Genomic DNA, 24,816 nt, shown 5'->3' with positions numbered 1-24,816 from the left:
ACAAATCATAAGATTAAAAATGCAAGTACAATCAGTCAGAATCAAATTATTGAATCTTTTGAACAGTTTCATATCTGACCTGTATATTCTTGATTTCTCAAAAAGATAATTTTCATCTACCTTTGAAATCTTGCTTAGCTAAACCCCAACTAATCATAATTGGCCCCTTGCAGGGTTGCTAAATAAATGACATTTGTCTTGGGGTTCTTTTTATTGCCCTTTCCAACTGCCTGTAGGACATTCTTGAAATAACTCATCATATCTAAAAACCAACCAGCGCCTCTCCCTTTCCTCACTCCCAAGCGCACTCCTCACCTCTACCACCACCTGCTACTCCTCAAGAGTTTCCCATGTGAATAAGTAGACTCATCATTCACCAAGTTATTAAAGAGATACTCATCCTTGATTCCACATCTAAACTACCTTCATTTTGCTGATTCTACCTTCTAAATATTTCTTGAATTTGTCCATTTTACTCCATTCTCATGTAAACTTTCCACTATCTCATGTCCCTCTTAATCTGTTCTCTACCAGATACCTACGCTGACTCAGTTAAATGAAATCAGATTCTCTTACTCTTGTTTCAACGCTTCAAGGAATAGAATAAAAGCCACATTTTTTTGTTTATGAGACCCTATTTAATCCTAACCCTGCTTACATCTTCAGTCTTTTTTTCTCACATTCAATTTTTTTCTGTTACTTCCAAATCAGTTCAATAACTGAATATAATTAACAAAAAAATTTAGAAATACACATAGCAAGTCTGAAAACCATAATGATTCCTCCTAGATTACAAGGTACATTATATGAAGAGGTTTAGGGAGATAAAGTTAGACTAGTTGTGATTATTCATGGAGAGACATAATGACATACTAAGGAATATGGACTTGATTTATTCTGAAGGAGAGGGGAAGCCAAGGGGAGACATGATCAGTGATGTAGTTTAGAATAATAAAGCTTAGAGCAATAGGTAAAATTAGGTGGAGTATGCAGGGCTGGATTGGGATACCTGTAAGGAAGCTGTTGAAGGGAACTAGAAGTAATGAGAACTTCCATTATGGTAGTAGCTATAAGAATGGAAAGGAAGAAATCAAAGGGAGAATTATAATGAAGGAAAATGATAGTTGTCAGCAAGTGATTGCCTGAGGGAGACAAAAGGAGAGAGAAGAGTAAAAGGTAACTAACTGAAGATTTGAGCATAATGAAAAGGAGGAAGATGGTACCATCGACACCTAAGACTACTGGAGGAAAAACACACTATGTCTGACTTCAGCCACATTGGGTTTAAAGAGTATTGTGACATGGCATTCATGTAATGTTCCGAGACAAAAACTGAAAGTTTCAAACAAGGTCTTCTTTTATTATGAGTCACAGATTTTCACTGATTATTATTCTTTTAAACACCTATTCCCTTGGTCCTAGTATAGAAGAAAAAAATTACATAGCCTAGACATTTATATTTCTGTAAGGGAATATTCAAATCATAGTTAGTATAACAAAGCAGGACTGGCTACATAATTTACAGGGCTCAGTGCAAAATGAAAATTTGGGGTCCCTGATTTAAATATTAAATATTTTAAGATTATAACTTTAGTAAACCAAGTCCAGGGTCCTTCTAACCACTGAGCTCTGTGCAACTACAGAGATTTCACACCTGTGAGGTCAGCCTGTGCAAGGATAAAGTGTTCCACCTCTCTTATTTTCATGATTACCAGAAGAAAAGATTTTAAAAGTCCATCCATATCCTCTTGTATATTTTAAGATGCCCTTATAATTCTTATGAGGCACAATAAGCTTTATTCATATTTTACGTGTTTGATATAATACTGAGTAGTCAATACATCTTATTTGATAGAACTCTTAACACATTTACTTGACACAAATATTATGGGGAAAAAATGGAGAAGAAAAAGAAGTTGTTGACAAAAGTAAAAAAAAATCGTTTTTGGTATACTCTTTCCTGTTATTAAGTTGAATATTTGATATTTTACTTTTTAATAAGCATTTGTTGGGCATGGTTCTAAATCCTTTTCAAATGTAACTGGTGGTTCAGAACAAATCCATGAAGTAGATCTATTATCCTTATTCTATAGGTGAGGAACGCAGGGCACATAGAGGTTAAGGATTTGCCCACGGTTATATAGCAAAAGTGACAGAGACAAAACTTGAATTCTGGAGCCAGAAGGCCCTACTTTTATGTTCTTATATTAATATACTGTGCTATTATCTCAATTTGCTACCACTTCCTTACAAACTAAAACAGGGGTAGAATAAAATGTTACAGAATTATTTTTAAAATTCCAGAGGAAATGGTTTGATATAAATAAAAATATTTTTCAAAAAATGGTCTTAAACAAAAGTTATGAAACATTATTGATAATATCCAAGACAGAAATAGTGGGACTTGGGGTATATTTTGAATAGAGCACACTGAGGTAACTTAACATTATAAATATACACAATCTTTCATTTCAATTCCTACAATTATCTACAACTAAAACTTAAATCAGTAACTTGTCACCTAATGTATAAAATAGGATATTAAATGTCTACTTTGAGGGGGAAGGGAAGGAAGAGTTTCTTTTGAATTTTTTCATTGACTGCTTGGTATATTGCCACTTCCCTGCCTCATGCCTAATATAGTGAAAAGTTAAGGAAATAAAGTTTTATTATTTGGTATTCTGTACTGTACTATACTATAAAGCCATTAAACCAGAGGCCTTAGGTGTTTCAAGAGGTTGGAAGCATCTGGCAGGGAGACACTGATGCAGAAGTCTGAGTGGGAATAGACAAGCGTGGGTGTGCAGTCAGGCTCCTAGAGAATAGTTGAATTTTGGTTATTTGGGGAAATCAAAATGTACATGCTAACTTTCTGACATATGAAAGTAAAAGCAGTAACTTACTACCAACACCTACTCTAATTCACTCTTTACCTATCTTCAAACGTTTCTAAAATCAAGACAATCGTAATATTTATCTTCCAAAACATGGAACTGTTACAGGAACACTTTTCCTTACTGCTTGTGATTCTTGGTCATGCTGCTTCAAAGAATGAAGAGGTAGACCAAGTCATCTTATTTGATAGAACTCTTAACACATTTACTTGACACAGATATTATGGGGAAAAAATGGAGAAGAAAAAGAAGTTGTTGTTCTACCTAAAGAACTATGGCTCCTGGATTCAGAGCACTGCTTTCTCCACACAGTGTTAGATAAACACAGAATTCATGTTCTGCAGCATTTTGAGCGCCCACAACCACCATTATATCAAGTCAAGAAAGGTACAACCTGATTGAATAGCCTGAAATTTTATGTTATGTCAATCACACATCAGGCACATCTATTTGAGGCTGTAACTTGGTTACCTTGATCAGACATAGGCCAGGTCTCGATCATCAACCCGTTTATAAATCATCTCTTGGGTATGGGATAACTTCAGTTCCCCCTTCCTCTTATTATCATAAGCAGTTTGATTTTTTTTTTCCCTGTTTCAGTCTCAGAGTGAGATTTTATTCCAAATTCTGAGGGCTCCTTTAACAACTACAATGATCCAAGTGCAGTTTTAGGGAAAAATTAATATTTAGACTTATGCTTTGAATAATTAAAGTCCCACTGTTAATCATTAAAGAAAATTGAAAATTGAAACAAAAAATAAAATTATACTTCAAAAAAAAGAATTAAATTTTATTTAAACAAGAGATGCAAAGAATGGCATAATATAACTTTTGGCAATGTGGCCTAAGAATCTTTAAAGTTTTGTGGGTTTTTTGTTTTTTAATTTTTATTCATTCATGACAGACACAGAGAGACAGAGAGAGAGAGAGAGAGAGAGAGAGAGGCAGAGACACAGGCAGAGGGAGAAGCAGGCTCCATGAGGGAGCCCGACGTGGGAATTGATCCCTGGTCTCCAGGATCAGGCCCTGGGCCAAAGGCCGCGCTAAACCACTGCGCCACCAGGGCTGCCCTAAAGTTTCGCTTTTTAAAAAAATCTTTGTGTTTCATTTTTGGAAAGGGTTTCAAATGTAAGAATAAGGATTCACGTCACTATGTACTTTAGTTATCTAATACTTTGTAACTGGCCATCCCAAAATTTAGTGGCTTCGTATGGTTTTTGTTTCCTTCACAATTCTATAGCTGGACCCAGCTTCATGGGTCTCTCCATGTATTATTTGCCAGATTATTCATATGGTTGCCTTCATCTGGGCATTTGATTAAACAACTATGGCTGGGTGTCCAAGAAACCTCATTCCTTAATCTGAGTCATTCCTAAATCAGTAAATACAGACTATCAACTTGGTTACATGTTTGGCCTCCATGTGGCCTTTCTCCCATGGTCTGTGCTTGCTTCTGCCGAAAGTAGCAGCTGGGTTCCAACAGAATGACAGCAGAAGCAAGCAAGTCTCTTTAAGCCTAGATTCAGAACTGGCACAGTATCACTTTCACCAGGTCTTAATGGTCAGAGCAAGTCACAGGACCAACCCAGATTCCAGTGGAGTGGAAACAGTCTTCACCATTTAGGAAGAAGAGAGCCACATGCATATAAGAATGAATTTTTGACAGCTGTTTTTGCAGGTAATCTACACTTGTGTGGTACCTACTTCAAACCTGTAGTCATTGGAGAAACAAAGGCTATACACTTATCTGTATTGAAATCAGGGAGGCAAAAAATGTGTTGGATGCTTAATAAAATTGTTGTGCTATTAGTCATGATATAAATTATTTCATAAGAGTTACTCCAAACTGTCTTCCCTTAGGCTTGAAGTAAATCTTCAAGTCACCAGGTTAGTTTGGTATTTTAGGCATTTTCCCAACGTCTCATTTCTTGAAAAAACGTCTGCTTTGGCAAAAAAAAAAAAAAAAAAAATTGCTGAGGTGCAAAAGCAAAAATTTATAACCTTTCTCCATCTAGTAGAGAATTAACTAAGAAAAACAGGTGTAAGAGCATAAAGACTTCTAACTCTGGGAAATGAACTAGGGGTGGTGGAAGGAGAGGAGGGCGGGGGGTGGGGGTGAATGGGTGACGGGCACGGAGGGGGACACTTGACGGGATGAGCACTGGGTGTTATTCTGTATGTTGGTAAATTGAACACCAATAAAAATTAATTTATAAAAAAAAAAAAAAAAAAAAAGAAAAACAGGTGTAAATAATGTTTGTCCAAAAGTAGTAATTAGTTAAAATATCATTAAGTTCAATCTATATTGATACATTTCTCCTAACAAAACTGTATCTAGCAAATAATCATTAGCTATCATCTATCATCTAATATCACTCCTGCCTTATTACAAAAATCTAATCAAACAGGTCTTAGTTCTGAAGAGTTCTTAATGGAAATATTTAGTATCTCAAGCATATTCTGCTTTTAAAAATAAAATGCAGAAAATAAAACTCATTAAGATGTTTTTTTTATTCTTCGGTATTGTATTATTTGAAAAGAATGTCCTCCTCTTTTTATCTCCAGGAAGTACAGCAAATCTAGAATGACTCAGCAACAAATTCTAAGAAAGAGAAGAGAAAGGAAGGAAATTGCTGGTCTCCAAATCACAAAGTCCACTCACACAATGGGGTGGGATACATCATTATCTACTGGAAAGTTCTGATTGGACTGATCTGACCAGGCAGAGAAGATGGACGGTGTATGTTTTATTTGGCTCCACCTCTTCAAAACACATCTATGCCTGTTTATCCAGACAACAATTTTAGGCTTTTTATACAGAAGAGGTGGCTATAAGACATGGTATAAAAACTTTTACAAATAAATATCACCATGATCTATGCCCTTAAATCACACACACACACACACACACACACACACACACACACACAAACTCACACACACGCATATATATAAATGTATATAGATTTTTATTGCTTTTGTTTTGTTTTTTTTAAATTTTTGTATATAGATTTTTTTTGTATATAGATTTTTGAATACTATTACACATCTAGGGAAAAAAAAACTTTTTCAAAAGCTATATGCACCTAATAAAAGCTATTTGAAAACTAATCATGGACTATTTCAGATTCTAAAGGCAAAAATTAGGTATACTTTTAAAATTATTATGTCAGAATGGAACCGTGAATAAGTCTTATTAAAATTAGGGGAAAAAGGGATGTCTGGGTGGCTCAGCGGTTGAGCATCTGCCTTCAGCTCAGGGCATGAACCCGGAGTCCTGGGATCAAGTTCTGCATTGGGCTGCAGGCAGGGAGCCTGCTTCTCCCTCCCTCTGTGTCTCTGCCCCTCTCTCTCTCTCTCTGTGTCTGTGTGTGTATGTCTCATGAATAAATAAATAAAATGTTTTAAAAAAATTAGGGGAAAAATGTTTGCTAACTGTGGCAGGCAGAAAAGTGCCCTCTCCACCCAAAGAAATTCATTCCTTAATCCCTGGAATCTATGGACGTGTTATCTTACACAGTAGGACAGACTTTCCAAAGTGACTAAAGTTAAGAAACATGACAGGAAAGATGGCCTTGGAGTATCTGGATGGGCCCAATTTAATTACATGTGTCCTTAAAATTGGAGGACCAATCCAAGCTGTGGTCAGAGAAAAAGATAGGACTATGGAAGAAGAGTCAGAAACATGAGATATTAAAAACAAAAACAAACAACAACAACAAAAAAAAAAAAACATGCGATATGAAATGACTCAACCTGCGATCCTGGCTTTGAAGATGGAAGACAAGAGAAACCAACCAAGAAATGTGGATAGCCCCCAGAAGCTGAGATGAGCAGTTATATGGATCTTCTCTGTGACTCTCTAGAATGGAACACAGCCTGTCAAGATATTGATTTTAGCCCATATGGGACTTCTGACCTACAAAGCTAGAAGATAATAAATTTGAAATTCCTACACCATTAAATTTCAGGCATTTTCCATTTCAATTTTATTTCAATTATTTATTTATATACAATGTTACTATCAGCCAAATCTAAAAAAATACATGAAATATTTGGTTAATACCAATACTTAAACTATTATTATATATTCTAATCAGCTACCTATGTTAAAAATTAACCTGTTGATAAATTAACATTGCTTAAATAAGTCCAACCTATATTCAGACTGCCTATGCTCTTAGATGTGTTAATACATTTAATTGTACAGTTTCAAAGAATAGTTGATATAACAGCAAACTTTCTACTTAAAGTAATTTTTCTTCCTTCCAGTGGTGTTATGTCAGATAGTCATTACTTAATATTTATATGTACTTCTATCTTTTCCACACAGACCCCAATTTTGAAGCAGGTAGAACTCTTTACCAACTTCAGAGGAAGAGTCATAGAACAAAAAACTACCAAAACAAAAAACAAAAAAACTACCATTACTATGGCCCTATCCTCCCCACTGGTGGTGGGGCCTATGGTTGGCCATATGACAAATGAGACTAAACAAGAAATCTTTTAGGGGACTTCCATTTCCACAAAAGGAGTTTTACATCCTATGTTTACCCTTAGATGAAATTTTGATGTCATGAATCACAGCAGACATCTTGCAGCTAGAAGGAAATAGAAAAGCACAAATACCAAAAGCCTACATGACAAGAGTAGATAAAAAGAATCAAAGAATCTGCTTTGAATTGCCTTTCTTGGTCTTATTTTTTACTATTATTTTTTTTTTATTATACAAGCTACTATCATCTGATTTTCTGCTGCTTACAGCCAAACACCCGTTAACATGTATAAGTGAGACGACATTTCTTTAGACACCAAAATATATATAAGTAATCATAAACAAAGCTTTACATTAAAATTTCTTATCTGTGATATCTGCAGCAGTCTAAGCTTTTGAAAATTAAAAATAGTCTAATGTTTTGAAAATTGAAAATAAATAGATATTTAGTAAATATTTGGAATTCTCAAAAGCTTTCTCCCATTATAGGAACGTTTGGACCAAATCCATTTTATGAATTTGCTGTAACTTTTGTAGAGAATTCAGCATTGCTTATTAATGGGCTACTGGTTAGTAGGAGTTGATCAATGCAGCCATGCAAAGAAAAATAGTGTTCAAAACTGCTCTGTTCAGTTCTTTGAATGGATATATTTGTGAGATATACATCTGACGAAATTCACAGAGCCTGATGCTGTGTATGCGTAGTTGGGACTACTATACTGTCATTGGCAGTCCTCCCCAACCCTGGCCATCAGGATCCCTCAGTCTCCCTAGCTCATTCCATACACACCACTCCAAAATCCTTTTCTAGAAGGGGGGTGGGGGGCAGTGAGAATCTGTTTGGGTGGTATTGTAGAGTCTCTTAAGACAAACATAAGTGTAAAGCAACTTCGCATTTAAGAGGAGTTTCTATTTAAAAAAAAAGTTTGTAATGAGAGCTTTCAGCAAAACAGCAAAATAGGTCGAGTTTACGTTTGGTGCCTTTTCCTGCTCCTCCCTTTTAGATCTGTTTATTTCTTTTTTCTCTATTCTTTCTTCTCCCCCCCATCCCCCTTGAAACTCCAACAACCTCTTTTCTCCTTCCTCCAACTTTTGGCACTGTTTTCTCTGTCAAAGATGCCAATAACCCTCCTTCCCTTCCCCCAAATGCATATTAGGCCCCTCATTTCTGCAACTGATATCATTTAAGAAGAAAATAATTTAAATTCATTCACATTAAAGAATGACTGGCTGATAGGCTCAACTACCCCCATAATTATTTTTATTTTACAACAAGGAGATTATTAACCTAAATTACACTCATTAAAGAGGCAGCTGGCACATAGGACTAAGTTCGCATCTAAGCTCTGCCTGTGTGAAACTGACCATGTTGCTCATTCACATCAGGATGCACTTTCATCTTCCAAAAGACAAGTTTATTTGTTTATTTTTTAAAGATCTTATTTATTTATTCACAAGAGACAGAGAGAGAGAGACAGACAGACAGACAGACAGAGAGGCAGAGAGACAAGCAGAGGGAGAAGTAGGCTCCATGCAGGGAGCCTGACATGGGACTTGATCCCTGGTCTCCAGGATCACACCCTGGGCTGAAGGCAGCAATAAACCACCAAGCCACCCAGGCTGCCCGCAAAAGACAAGTTTAAATTTAAAAAATTGTTATAGTTTCTTAAAAAAAAAAAAAAGTCATTATCTTTTTTAAACATGTGGGAAGAGGATGATTTCGAGTTAGGGAATCTGCATAGTATACCTTTCCTAGAACATGTATATGAATCATCTGACAAACTATCTATAAATTCTCACAACTTTGACCAAAAAAATGATAATATTAAAAAATAAAGAGACATTTTTAAACAGGAAAGAAAATTCTCATCCCTAGCTTTTTCTTCTTGGTAACTAACTGCCCCTAAGAGTTTTTCCAGTTACTGCTATACTGAGAATGAGAATGAATAAAAGCTTCTGTGGGGGATATTTGATCACTGGATTCATTTATTCATTAAGGACAAACTCCAACACTGTCAGAGCCATTTGACGGGTATGAAAGATGACAGTTGTAGAAACACACTGCTACAGGAAGTCCCACACCTGCATGTGGAACACTTGGAACTTTCACTATAGTCTATGGTTTTTCTTTGAAATTTGGCTTGCTACTGTGTTCTAAGTAAACAATGACACTAAGGCTAGCAGGCCTCCTTCACACAAACTCAAGTTATAAAAAGGATTATATATATTATATATATGTAATATATATAGTGTCTCTATTAGTCTATATAATATATAATATATAAAATATATAGTATATAATTATAATATATATTATATAAAATAAATGTATAATATATATTATACATTTATATATAAATGTATACTTATATATAATATATATTTATGTATAATATATATTATATATATATAATATATAATATAGTATCTAGATTTTAATTGGCTAGATTTGCTACCCATCTACTGTTTGTGATGAAAGGTTACCAGATGAAGAAAAGCAGCAGTAAATTCTAGTTATTGCTCAGGAAATTGCTGTGGCACTTAGTTTTAAATGCAAGTCAAAGTGAAATGCTATTAATAAAAAAGCTCATGACACGAAAAGTTTATTTTAGGGTGGTATAATGCAATTTAGAGAGATGCTGGAATTCCAGGGTGGGATGTTAGACTATTTACAGAGTAAGAAGTAACTTGCATTGGGGAAACCTTGACCATAATTGAAATCAGGATGTATGGAGTCCAATGTTTTTATATGTACTATGTCTCTCTCAGGATGCTTACTACTAAATATCTGAGGGAAAAGTTTTTAAATATCCTTTACATTAGTATAGGTAGCTTAGAGGCATATGAGATTTAAATTTAATCAGAAACCAATGAATGGCAAGAGTTTTACTGTGTTGATATATTTTTACAGCATGGAACAGTAGTTTGGAACCACATTAATTCTTGCCTAAAGCAGAACAATTGACCCTTAATTTTGCAAAGGTTTCCAGTATGGATTCCAGATTCTTCAAATCTCCCTTGGATATAGCCCATGGCATATGTTCATGTTATGTATTTTAAGTCTAGGTTTTCAAGCATTTTCCTAAGATCTCATTTGCATGACATAAACATTGACACACCCAATTTTTCAATCCAATTCTTATTGCACTCAGGGAACTTGTTCCAATTCTTTGTAGTGTAAAATTGAAGATTACCCACTCATTTCAACAAAACTGGAAGATATTTGTGTTAGATGATGATGAATACTTGATACTCACAGGGGGATATAAATGGGGGGGAAAGACAAAATACAAAAACAGGATCATTCTATTTTTGTACACAAAATTACTTTTTTGGTTTGGGTCTTTGGCATCTATTTATAAGACATAGCTTTGTGACAGACAGCCCCATGTTACCAACTATGTTGAATGCTAAGTAATGTGGGTAAAAATGGGTAGGTCTGTCTCGTTTAGCACTCAACAGAGTCCACAGTGGATCAATTTCAAACTTCCAGTGAATTCGTCAGTTCCTTTGGGCATGTTGGTAGGCATTGCCTTGTTTTGTGGCAGAGATCTATTGCCATGTGTTTACTGTGAGACTCACACACATGCCACCGTGTCTCTCACCATGCTATGATTTTTCTCTTGGACTTCAGTATGCCCTCCACTATTCTGCTTACTTGCAACACTGAACACACCCAGGGTTGCTAGCCCAGAGGAATTCGGTCTTCTCTTATTTGCTTACCATGACCTGGTTATGTTTCAGGATTTTAATTCATTGTACTGGCAGCCAATCATGTAGCATTTGAAGGAAATAAATAATGGACTTTATAAAATGCAAGCAGCTAATATGATTGGTCTAAAATATAAGCGTTGACACTGCCCTTTTTTTTTTTTTTTTTTTTTTTTGATCCTCAGAGCAACACTATTTCTATCCCCTACTTCTTATGTGAAAAGTGAAATGCAGGAAAGAAACAAGACCAGCTTATGGTTACAAAGTCAGTAAGTGTCAGAGTCAGGAAAGAACAGGTCTTTTCTATCTGGGTAAAATGCTCTTTCTAGCATGTAATATTGCCTATCAGAGGTAGCCAATACTTGATTGTTAGACAATGTTAAATTTATAGCATTTATCTGACCCTACACATTAGTTCACAATTTCACACACATCTTTCTCAGTACACTTTATGGGAGAAGTTACTTGCCAGCTTACAGTGGTTTCTGGCTTCTTTTCACTCTGGCTTCTGAACACAATTACAGCCTGAAGACCGATGAATTTTCCAGTACTGCTATTCCTTTCTAAAATGAGTTCTACAGATCCTTTTTATGCATGGCTGAATGAAGTGAAATGGAAATAGGATATCACCATTCTTCATTCTCTTGGTCAATTTCAGGTCTGCAAGTATTTTCTGAGAGCCTACTATGTGTTACACTCTGGGATATACATAAAATTTTATCTATAATTTTGAGTGATGACAACTAAAGAAAATACATGATATACCATCAACTCTGGCTGGCCTCAAACAACCTTCTACCCAGCCTTGGAGTTTTGCTATCTTTTTCCAAAAGGGCAGCTTGCTTAACATTTGCTCAGGTTCAGGTTTACTGATGTTAAATGCTTTGTAAACCCAATAAATATGGTTCAGAAGTTTTGATGTTGATCTTTTTATTCTTCTCTTATCTGGAAAGCTGCAGAGACCATGAGCACTATGGCATGTGGGGTCGAAAGTACATTGCCTATCAGTTCCTGCATGTTTGAAAATCCAGTCTGTGGCAAAAAAATAAAAATAAAAAGTTGGCTCACATGTTGCCTCTAAAATATAGACACAGGAGTCTTATGCCATGAGAATCATCTTTTTGACCCATTTGTCTTGATAAAATAGGACCACATGCTTATATGTTAACGAAAAAAAATGTACAATCTCAGAACAATGCCTTTAAGGATTGTGATGGATTGGTTTTTATTTTAGAAAGATAACTAATAGGGTGGAGGATAAATTGGCTAAAATAGAAACAATGAGTTAAGTTAGACACTGTTGCAATAATCCAAACAAGACGTGAAAGACTACAGAGGCATTGAGATACTGAGTAGAAAAAAAAAAAATCCAGTAGAATTTTTAGACACAGTAAGAGGTTAAATTTTGGGAAAATATTTCAAGACTTCTCATTGAAGTCTCTCATTGAGAGACTTAATGAAAAATGGTGTTCTTAACATAGATAACAAGCGTGTGAAGATCAGTTCAGAAAGAATACATGGTTTGTGTTGGACCCTGGCTCACGGGTGCCAACGTGGCCCGGTGGACGCCCCAGAGACCCAGACCCCAGACAGGCAGATGCAATTAGCAAGAGGGTTTATTGAACGTTTGCGCAAACGGGCTCTCCGCCTCCGAGGAGGAAAAGAGCCCCGATTAGCAGTTACAGGGATCTTTTAAAAGGCAAAAGGAAAGAAACTGCCTAAAGACAAAAGAACCGCGGGAGTCGCGTAGCATCCAGGTTGATTTCGGGGAGGGTCAACATGAACCTATTCAGGGACATTCCAGTCAGGGTGTGGGGGGGGGGAACGGTTTTCTTATTGTAAACAGAATGCTTTTAGTTGCTAAAATTTCAGGAAGAAGACTGGATGGGCTGCCTCTGGATTAGGGCTGGCCCTACTTACAAGGGGGGAGGTTTCTTCAGTTTGCTTCCAGAAAGATTAGTTTGATGTCATTCTGAAACATCTCTATGGGAGCAATAGTGCTCCTGAAGGGACAGAGATAACAATTTGGGGATCAACAATGTTTAGACTAAATGAAAGTCATGGGCACACAGAATGATAAGGAAAGATAATAGGCTATGATTGGAAACCTGAAGAAACACAACACTTGCAGAGGGAAGGGAGAGCCACAGAAGAATTTATGGAAACATTCTGATTGGTTTGGGAAAGAAGGAGAATGATGGGAAAAGAGCTGAAAAGAGTTTTTTCTTTTTTTTTTTTTTTTTTAATGTCAAAGGCTGCCAAATTCATTTAAGAAAAGAAAAATCCCCAAAAAGTAGGCTTTGAATTTTAAAACATTTTTTTCAGGCAACTTAAAGACAGCTTATTTAGAATACTGGAAACAATTCAGATTTCAGGACACTGGGGAATGGAGGAAGGAAGTAGAGATTGCTTGTAGGAAACTAATCTTTTAGGCTAATCCCAGAGGCAACAAATGAATGAATATTTATTGCTATAAAATAAAGATTATTTGAATTGAAGAATAAAAGATAAAATACAAAAATGAAAGCCATTTTCATCAAATATTCTGATTCTTTTACTTTATATTTTCTAAAAATGTTATAAAATCAGTCGAGGCTAGTTTGTTAAATGAAACTCCTACTTTGCAGAGGAAAAAATCTACTCTTTACTAAGTATAGATATTTAGCTTGTCAGCTTTGAAGATTAAATTTGCAGAGTTACTCAGGACAAGTGGGCAAATATAAGCTAAAATTACTCCACATACTGTTTCCATAGTTTTTAGAAAAGTAGCAAATAGCAGAATACTGACACTACAAAATGAAGGTAGGTGGATATGGCTATCAAAACAATAATAGTTAAAATTGTTGAAATAAGGTGAAATTTAAATAGACAGTGTTATGGCAAGATCTCCAGGGTTTATGTGGTTAGGTTAGGAGGTATTTCTAGTTCTCGGTTTAATTAGATCAATGTAAAATGTCACGATCAGTACATCAAATATTACTTGAGATAAAATGAATTTCTATGGGTCTCTAAGAAGAACTTGAACTTGTGGTTTTAACATTCACTGTTATTTTAACAAGCAAAATAATATTTGTAGAGTATTTTATATATCTATACATAAAGCTATAAATTTTGTAGTTGTCCAACTACCCTTTACTTTGCCTCTTTCCGAGGTAATACATTTCACTCTGGACATACGGTCTCGGGCTAGAAAACTCTCCACACTTTGTGGTCAGATGGGGCCACTTGACTTCAATTCCCCCAATTAAAGTGAAAAATTTAAGAATTGATTTCTATTCCTTTGCATTCTTTTCCTTTGCCACAAGATAGAATAGTGATGGGCTTAAGACACATTTTTGTTATGTTTTGGTTCTGAGGTGCATTTTCCATAGTATAAAATGCATATTTTCAGTGGGTAATTTGGATAAACTATATATATATCTATCATCCAAATCAACATATAGAATATTACTCCTAGTTTCCACATGTCACTTTTCCATTCGTGTTTTTGCATGTATCGATACTTCACTTATTGTCATTGCTAAGTAGTAATCTTGTGTGACTATTCCATCATCTATTTATCCATAATATTTTCATCCATTCACCTATTAGTGGCAATGTGGGTTGTTTTCAGTTTGGAGCTGCTATGAAAAGAACTGTGATGGATACTCTTTTTAAAATTTTTGTGTGAACATATGTTTTCACTTTCCTCAAGTTAAAACCTAGAATGGAATTACTACTGGGTTATAGAGAAAGTATATGTTTATTATAGAATCTTCCAGAACAATTTCCAAAATGGCTGTACTATTTTATATTCCCACTAGTAATAAAATTGGACCAGATTTGACTTTCACCATGCAGAGGAAGATAGTGCCCTGAGGGGAAGCAATTATATGGGAGAAAATTTGGTCCTTGAACAAAGCAATGATTGCTACTATCTTTGACCACTTACCTCCTTTCTATTCCAATACAGTGAGATAAACAATGACCTACCATGGAGGAGAACAATGGGTTCAACCTCTCTGGTGCAGGCACCAAGGGTTGGACATATTTTGCAGAGAATTTATAAATAATTTTGACTAAAATCCAATCTGTTTTTTTTTTTTTTGGTCATTCTATTTTTAATTTCTTTAAAAAAAAAAAAAAAAAGGAATCAGTGATAAAGCTTTCCTCCATACCAAGCAGACTACTCCACTCATATCGCCTGCCCTTGGTGTGCCACTAAAACAAATGGCCATTATGCTCAAGCCAGGCTACATTTTTAAAAATATTTATGTGTTTTTGGTCTTTTCTTGAAAATACCTAGATTTAAGATGTGCATCCTTCGATTATTACTTTCTAAAAACCACACAAATATTGTACCAACATTTAGTGTTACTAAGAAAAAAATAAAAGTTTAGAGTATATTCTTAAACATTCAAATTATAAACTGCAACTTAGTCTATCACCTACTTTTTATATTATAGATCCAGAGTAGGTTTTATAGAATTAACACCTTTCTAGGAATTTAAATATACCTTATAATTACAAATAAGACCTGTATTGCACAGAAGTATTTCAGGCCACCATCCTGCCTGACATCCTTAAGCAGTGGAGTCCACCCCAGCAACACTTGCAGAGCACCATGTCAAGCTCATACAGTATGTAATCTCTCTAAGTCATCTCTCAACCTGACTGAATAAAGTGAAGTCAACACCAAATCAAACATCATGCATGGCACTTCACTTCCTTGAACAAGTACTTGGATGCTTAGACTCCTTTAATACCTTTACTTCAACCACACAAATGAACAGGTCTTCACTTTTCTGAGTTACAACCCTCTTCTAAATGCAGTTCTTCTTAACGCAGAATCACATCCACAGACTAGATTAGTGTACTCTGCACTCACCAGGCATGATGCAAACTAGCAAGGATATGAATGGGAGAAAATAGGTACAAGAAACTTCTCATTTATTCCCTCTAGATTTGGGTTATCAGACTTTGTCATTTGGGGTACCTCTAATTACAGAGTAAAAATAAATTGCATGAAATACCTAACTGGCTCAAGAGATAGATTTGGATATATTTCTTGTCCATGTTAATGCAAGGACTTTCAGGACCACACCTGTGATTGGAAAAGTTTCATTTATAATTCATTGTAGAAATGGAGAACGAACATCATGGGAGACTGTGGGACACCTCAGCAAGAGAGTATAAACAAGGAGTTAAAAAATTTGGGCTTGTTTTAGGTGATTTGAGGGAACTTCAAAGGATGCAGGGGCTTTATCCTACACTGGATGCTGCTGTGAAGCAAAAACTTGGGTATTTTAAGAGATATCTAAGAGCAAAGACTAAGCAAGCTAAAGCAGTAATTAGTAAAGCAGAAATAGTCCACCCATATGCCAAGATGGGGAGATAGTTGGTCATTTTTATGGTTTATTTATTTATTTATGGTTTAAAGTTCATGCTTTTGCCTGTGTTCAGACATACATTATAGAATTTTTTTTTTTTAATCAAGCCATCATAGTGTGGCTTGGTTAGATGCTAATATTCTGAAAAATTGTTATGTTCAACAGGGCTTCAAGGTTTATCTATGACTGCCTTCTGTGTTGTCCTTCTGTTTTGGTGTCTTGTATCTGCAATGATTTTTGTCCTATTTTGGTTTCCTACTGCTGCCATTACAAGTTATAACATACAGGGATAATAAGAAAAATTGTCTTACATTCCATTAGATCAGAAGTCCAACATGAGTTAAAATTGGCTTTGTTTCTGGCATATCAGTTGGGGTGGAATGGGTGTTTAATTGCCCACCTCACTACATAGGACAAATACTTATCAGAATCTGCTCCACTGAGTTAAGAAATTAAAGTTCTGAATATAATAGTGTACATGTTTGGAGTCCGAGTTACATGCAACCAATAACCAGGTTATTGTTGGGCAAAATATATCTTTGTGAACTGTCAAAATGTCAGAATCTAGGCAGGTTTAACAAAGAATTACAGATACCCAAATTCAGTACAAGTATTAAGTCAATAATAGAATATTTAAAAACTAGATGACATAGATTGTAAAGAGCAGGACAGATAGTTAAAGCCAACAGACTCAATGATCAATAAGGAGAGACATGGCATTGATGAGCCTAGAGGAAAAGTTTCAGTACCAGGAAGCTCTTTATAATAGAGATTAGTCTCTCTCCTGGTCCAGTGCCTGGCACAAACAAACTACTTAAATATCCTAGGATATAATATAATTTATACTTTAAAGGAAAGACTTATTCTGGAATCCTGCTAACCTGGGATATGAGGGTGAAATTAAATAAGTGAGATCATCTGTGACCTCATACCAGAAAGAATATCTAGAGACAAATGCAAACAACACAAATGATCTAAAATAACATCAATTTATTTCAAGCTCAGTAGGAAATAAGATAATCTTGTTCCAGAAGATTGTTTTAATTGGACTATTATTTTCTATTTTAGTTTGCATTTTTTGCTGAAAAGAAATGAAAAAAATACATCAAAATGTTCTGGTTTCTGGTCTGGTGTGTAAAGAAATTAAAAGTTGCCACTCCATCTTAAGTAAAAAGCTGAGCAATTTTTTTTTTTTAATCAACAACTCTTTTAAATTCATTCAAAAAGTGAGGTCACAGGGCAAATCATTGCCAACATAATTGGAGACAGGAGGATATAGAGTATCACAGTTTATCTGAGCATAAGAAACCCACAGGCAGAAGCTTCTGTGGGAACCCATGCTGGGGTAGGAAGACCTGAATGGTTATCGTCAGATTGCTGGAGGCTCAGTGTAGATATGTCTGAGAGCTAAAAACTAGAGGGCATCTAGTCATTGGAGGACTCCCACACTTCTGTTGAGTATTACTCCTAGACTTCTACCAAGTTTCTATTTTTTTGTTTTAAACAGTGAACATAAGTGAAAAACCCTCTCATGCTTCTGACAGGGGGAGGAAACAAGGAACCATTTGGAAATATGCCAGAGCACTTTGTTTTCTTAACAAAGTCTGTATTCAGGAGAAACGCTTTTACCAGAAACTAATTTGCTGGGGTTTATATGGATCTAACAGATCTGGAAGAAGGATAATAACCTCCTCCAGCCCATCTGCCCTACCTAAGGTGGATATAGGTTTATCAACCACTAGTTGATCTTACCACATTACTAAAGACCTATTTATTGTAGCTCTTTTTACACAGTATACCATGTCCACCTTTTAACAACAACAACAACAAAAAAGACATACTAAAAGGCAAAAAACAAAAATACAATTTGAAGAGGCAGAACAAGCATCAGAACCAGATCCAGATATCATAGGGATGTTGGACTTATCAGGCCAGGACTGTATGAGTACTATGATTCATACATTAAGGGCTCTGACAGGAAATGTAGAGATGGAAATTCTGAGAAAGAATTAAAAGAAATGTTAGAAAACAAAACAAAAGCGCTAGAAAAGTGACAAATGGCTTTGAGAACCTCATTAGATTAAATATGGCAAGGAAATAATCTCTGAGTTTAAGGATATGCCAATAAATACTTCCAAAACTGAAAAAGGAAAGAAAAGATGACTGCAAAGCAAACCATGTAAGAAAAACAGAACAGTATATCCAAGAACTAGGAGGTAACTACAAACAGTGTAACATACACAAAGGGAGGAGAAAAAAAAAAAAAAAAAGAAGGAACAGAAGTTCTTCAAATGTTTTAGAAGAAACAAAATAAATTTCCCCCAAATTAATGTTCAACACCAAAGCATGAATGCAGGATGCTCAGAGAACACCAAGCAAAATAAATGTCGACCCAACTACACCCAGGTGCATCATATTCAAACTGCAGAAAACCAAAGATAAAGACATTAAAGAGGTATATTTATTGACCCCAACCTTCCCTTGGTTTTAGTAAACTCCACCTACTTTCATCATAATCTATCACTCTCTTCCTCAAAAGAAGTAGAAGAGATTTTTACTTGAGTTGATTCAACACTTAGTGTATTTACCATTAGTTATCAGATAACCTATTTCACAGGAAGAGTTCAATAGTGAATTTTATTGAATGAGACCTGCTTTGGAATCAAACACACCTGAATTTAACTTCTTGCTCAGCCTAAAAATTACCTTATTTTACTCAGGCTTAGTTTTGACCTCATTTAAAATTGAGAGTGGCATTTATTTGGTAGGGTTATCATGAATATTAGAGATTACATGTATAAAAACTAGTGTAACCTCTACTGAGCAAAATTAGCTGCTCAGTAAATTATAGGTGCTATAATTATGAGTGGTAGAAGTTTATAGTCATATAGAAATAAAAAGAAACTGAATAAAAAAAAATGTTTGCCTGGTGTGGTTTTTTTCTAGCCATCTAATCCTACCTTAGTTCTCTAAAACTCTTTGGAATAAAATCCTGTCATTCCAGATGATCTAAAAACAGGGCAGAGACTAATGTCATGAACCCACTCCAGCTGGGGCTCTCTCCTATCCTTGATTTCTGTTAGGTCTACTTTCTCTCCAGGTTACAAAAACAACAGATATTCTAACCTTTCAAAAAAATTAATTGCTAATCAAGTAAGCCAGGGAATAAACATTAAAAGAACGATGAGAGAAAATTACAGAATTAAAAACAGTCATATCTCTGGTCAAAACTTGATTGCAAAACCTTCTTGGCCCCCAAGACGAGGAATTCTCCCTACCATTGGAAGCAGTGGTCTCTCTCCTTGGCCTTCCGGGAAGTTTTCAAGGTCGGTAGCTTCAAGGCAGTATGTCTCAATCCCAGATGCATTTTAGAGCCAACTGGGGAGTTTTAAATAGACTTCTGTCTGGGCCCTGCCCTAAGTAATTTGGGGTTTAATTGGTCCCTAGTGGGGCCTTGGAAGGCAGGTTGTTTTTAAAGCTCTCCAGGTGATATTAATGAAACTTCGGCGTGGAAAGCCACTGTTTGAAGGCAAACTTTCACATAGTTTTCAGGCCAAACCCTGTTTATCCCAAGACTCATCTTCTGTGCTTGGTGTCAGGATTCACTTCCCCTATATCTGCCACGTTTTTCCTCTTGAGATTTACTCTGGCTTCCTGATGCTAGTTTCTTTACTAAGTTTCTTCCAAGTTATTTCTCTCTGTGGTTGTGAGTCAAGCAAATCAAGGCATCAGTCTACTGATTAATTATCCACTGATTCTTGGCATCTGAAGATGGCTTCTTTGGTTTGTGCTTCTCTGCACAGGTGCGAAGTATGGATTTTTAAATGTTGATTGTTTCTTAAAGAAAGATCAGGTAGTTCTGAAATACTGGATAAAGTGTGCTCCCCTCTAAAAGGAGAGACATTTCTAGTACCATGCATATACAGGCACTCAGGGAAGGCCTGGTAAACAAAGTTGGCTTTCTTTGCCTGTATTTCCTACTCTGCTGAATGTTTATGGCTGTGGAGTCCAGCTCACCAGTGCCATAAAAAATGACCTCTCCTCAACATTGTTCATATGACCTGTCTATACCTTAGCATGAAAATATAACATCCCATTTTCTTATTCTGTAGTTAAAGATCAGATCTTTTAAAAACTAAGATGCATAAGTTCACTTACTTAGTTACCAAATTCCTTTATTCCTAAGAGCTGATCCTTTTTGGGTCTCACAGGAGCCCATTATTACGACTGTCACTTTCTTTACACATTAATAGCTAAAGAACTTTTACCCAAATGAAAGCAGGTTGCCAATGAAATAAAAAGAGTAGCTTAAAAAAAATTCCTCATATTTAGTTGTAAATATATCATCTTAAGATCACTTTTGGATTAAGTCCTTACTTAGCACTTCATAAAAATAACACCCATTTGTACCTGAGATTTTTCTGCCTTAACACTTAACACTATCTCTCTCCTTATTCTGTTTGCAAGTTCATTGTAACACAAACACAAAATTCACATTTGAGAAACACTGTGAGAAAAGTCCTAAAAGTCACTATGGATAAAAATTTAGCTCTCTAGTATGTACTTGTTTTGGGATCTGCCTGTAAATAATATCTCCAGCCATTTGTCACAAGGTGGTGTATGGTTTTTCCTATGCAGAATCTATTATTTTAGGAATTGTCAATACAGAAATATGATTACTGCAAAACCATGCTGTGAAAACCAGAACTAACACCATAATAGAAAAGAAATTTCAATAGCATCATCCTCAATTTGTTTCATATATATATATATATGCACATATATATGTATTTCAAGCTCTTTTGGTCATATATTCTATATTTTTTTCTAATCAGCTCTAACCCTCGATTTCAGTGATATTTAAATTATTTTAGCTGATAAATGTAACAATTTGAGGCTCCCCTTGTCTCACAGGAGACTCTAGGGACAGTCATCATTAACTTTAGTAAATTATTTGTTATAGTCATTTAAAGAGATTTGTAGATGGAAATTCTTACAAAGCTTTCTCCAAACATGAAATGAATTTTAAGAAGCATCTTTGCCTATCTATATGTGTGCGTATGGAATTACGTGATTTATAACCAGAAGGTGACTTCTTTGCTTATGAAATTTCTTTCAGCAAATGACAACACTCTCGGTCTAAGTCTCTTTTAATTTTGCTCCCTGCAAATATAAAATGCTCTTTCTTTTCTCTGAATGACAAAGGTGGCAATAACTAGTAACTGGTGTCTGTGCAATTCTAATGATCCTCCCTTAGCTCCTACTCCCTCAATGCCACTACCTCCACCAAACACACACACAATACAGATGAGAGTAGTATAGAGGCAGTCATTGTTGACATAAATTAACCACCTAGGAATAGCTATCACAGCTGGGTGGCCCAATGGACATGGAGACTCCCTTCTCTCTACCACTGCCTTGTAGATTTTCCCATGCCTTTCCCCTGGCCTACTTCTGTGCCTAGGTTATTCCCCCAACTCCTCGCTCTGCATAATCTCCCAAACCTGGGCCCCGTCCCAAGCCCATTTGCCATCAGGCTCCCACCCGAGTGGGGCCATAGGTGATTCTTATAAGACCCTGGTCTAGTTTCAACTGGGTCTGATTCCAGTCTTTAACATCTAGCATCAGTCTTAGTTCTACCAGAAACCTGTCTGGGGAGCCTGGAGACAGAACTCTAAATTATTAGAAGTTGTGAAAACACAGATCCAACATATTAAAACAAAATGTATTGCTAGACAACTAAATTAGAAGTTGATTTTTGTCCCTCTTATAATGATTATCTATTATGAGAATTTGAGCAGGGTATTATACTTCAAGAACATTGTGACTTAAATAAGCTTCTGCAAACTTGCATTTTTTTTCATGTAGTTGATTCTCAAGAAGTCCCAGGTTTGAAGATCTATGGAATGCAGAGAATTCTATTTTATTTTCCATAGAAAGGAGAATTTAACCATTTCTCCTACTACAGTAGGACTACAGTATTAACAAATACTTAGAGAATATGGAGGTTTCTTTCTGTGTGAGTGAAACATTAGTACATTTCTTTATTTGGCTAGTGATGAAGGCTTTATTTCATTCTGCAGTATCAGCCTGCTCATGGGCTGTAGGACAGAAGTGATAATAAAGAAACAGTGAAAGATGACAATGCCCCAGGTTTGAAAATACTTTGATGGGATCTCTACAGCAGTTTGATGAGAAATGCAAGACCATGGACTTTTCTAGGTGCTAAGTTGATAGAATTGAAATTAATTGTAATAGCAAAGACAGTGGAAGCAGCCACTGCTACACATTATACTTCCATAATCACACCTATTGTGCGTTAGGCACAGGGATGAATGAGTCTTATATACACTGTCCTATTTCACCCGTATGAGAGTCCCTTGTAAGAAGTTAGTTTTCTCATCCCTATTTTTCATTCAACAATGTGGAGACACAAAGATATTAGTTAATTTACCCCAAAGAGCTTACTTGTCACTTATAAATGGCAGAAGTGAAATTTGGGCCTATTTCCAAAGTTCATCTGATTTTAAGCAAGCACTGCCACCCTTCAGGGTCCAGGAAGGTAAATGAAATACATACTTTTCAAAAACTTATTTATTTCTATTTTGAGTATTTATTGCTTTTTTTTCTACTCTTTTTTTTTTTTTGATATTTTATTTATTTTTTCCTGAGAGACACAGAGAGAGAGAGGCAGAGACACAGGTAGAAGGAGAAGCAGGCTCCCTGTGGGGAACCTGATGTGGAACTTGATCCTAGGACCCTGGGATCATGACCTGAAGCAAAGGAAGACGCTCAACCACTGAACTACCCAAGCACCCCTTCATCCTACTCTTATTTTCAAAGTTACTTTTGAAAAGCTAAAAAAAAAAAAAAAAAAAAAAAAAAAGAGGTAAACAAGTTTCTTTCTCCTTAAAGTCAGTGGAGTGGTACTAGTCCTAATAGTGGTTTCTGCTGTGAACATGCTATGTGACTTTTGCAAAATGTATCTTTGGGGGGGGGGGCAGATTCCTTATATGTACTGAAGAGGTTGGCCTGGAGATCTTGGCAATCTGTGATGTTCCATGAAGAGAGTCATTTGTCTGAGAACCCTGAGAAGTCAGGAAAACTGGAACTAAAGGGTGAAAACTCTGGGGAGAAAGTGGAAAACCATAAACGTGATCCCTTCCTGACTTCAGTTTTCCCTCACAGTTGGTATTCATTTGATTCAACCCCTCAGATCCCAAAAGACAGAGTGTTACACAAACAGCATCAGTGACCACTGGCTTACACGTCAGGAAGAGGAGTGGGAGAAACTACATAAATAAATAATGTAACAGTGGAATTGGCAATCTCCTGGCCTTTGGAGGTCCCTAGAGTTTGCCAATTTGGACCACACGGGACTCCAGGGGTTGTAAAACAGCAAACCACAACATGGTGTCCACTTGAAGCCTTTCACCACAGTGTGGTTGGCCAGAAGCTGACTAGCCAAAACTCCTACACAGGACAGCACAGCCAGGACCGTCTCTGGAAATCCCAACTGCATTCTTTACCCCAAGGTGGGCTCACGAGTCCTCTGGGTCTACTGTTTCCAAAGGCCAGTCTGAGGATTTGTGTCCATCAGTGTCGAGTTTTTCATAAGTCTGCTGCGAGGTGCAAAAAAAGGCACAAAAAAGAAAGAAGAGTGTGTTTTCCATAAAGTTGAATGTATTCATCTAAAGGACTGTATTATTCTTTATTCTTTTTACTTTTTAACATTAAAATGTCCTTTCTCTTGTGAAATTATAGTGATAATAAGTGGGAGGTTGTATATGATGTATATTTTATGTTCTTTGCTTGGCAAGCCAGTATCAGGTTTCAAACTTACATCGGACTTTCACCTACCTGTGAAATAGAATACAGTGGGAACTTTTGTTTTTCAGGCATGCAGGAGGGACGAGACCTCTGGGATTCCCTGTTACACTAACAAGGCTGCAGTGCTGAAACCCCTGAACAATCTGTACGGTTTGGAGGTTTGAGCCATTTACCCCAGGTTCCTGTCTTTGGATCCTACTTTATTTCTACTCTTCCAGGGTGATTTGATAGGCTTAAGGCAAAGCTTAATTTGTCAAGGACTAAAAATAAAAATAAAAAATAGCAAAGACTGGGATGCCTGGGTGGCTCAGAGGTTGAGCATCTGCCTTTGGCTCAGGGCGTGATCCTGGAGTCCTGGGATCGAGTCCCACATTGGGCTTCCTGCATGGAGCCTTCTTCTCCCTCTGCCTATGTTTCTGTCTCTCTCATGAATAAATAAATAAAACCTTAAAAAGAAAAAGCAAAGACTTATATACAGATACTCAGATTTAACTTTTAAGCCTCTATAAAACAGAAT

The 24,816-nt window shown here is 36.1% G+C and overlaps 1 long non-coding RNA gene across 1 annotated transcript in view; it reads right to left on the bottom strand.

Annotated features, from left to right (window-relative positions):
• The window catches only part of LOC129502332 (uncharacterized), a 219,717-nt gene extending 199,903 nt beyond the window's left edge, over nt 1-19,814 (bottom strand). The window contains exon 1 of the long non-coding RNA XR_008662944.1: nt 19,748-19,814. This is a non-coding gene — a long non-coding RNA (uncharacterized LOC129502332). The remainder of the gene's footprint in view (nt 1-19,747) is intronic.
• Nucleotides 19,815-24,816: the final 5,002 nt, after the last annotated feature.

This window comes from Nyctereutes procyonoides, unplaced genomic scaffold (assembly GCF_905146905.1).
Source record: "Nyctereutes procyonoides isolate TBG_1078 unplaced genomic scaffold, NYPRO_anot_genome, whole genome shotgun sequence".
Taxonomy (NCBI): domain Eukaryota; kingdom Metazoa; phylum Chordata; class Mammalia; order Carnivora; family Canidae; genus Nyctereutes; species Nyctereutes procyonoides.
This window is presented reverse-complemented; position numbering and strand designations above follow the sequence as displayed.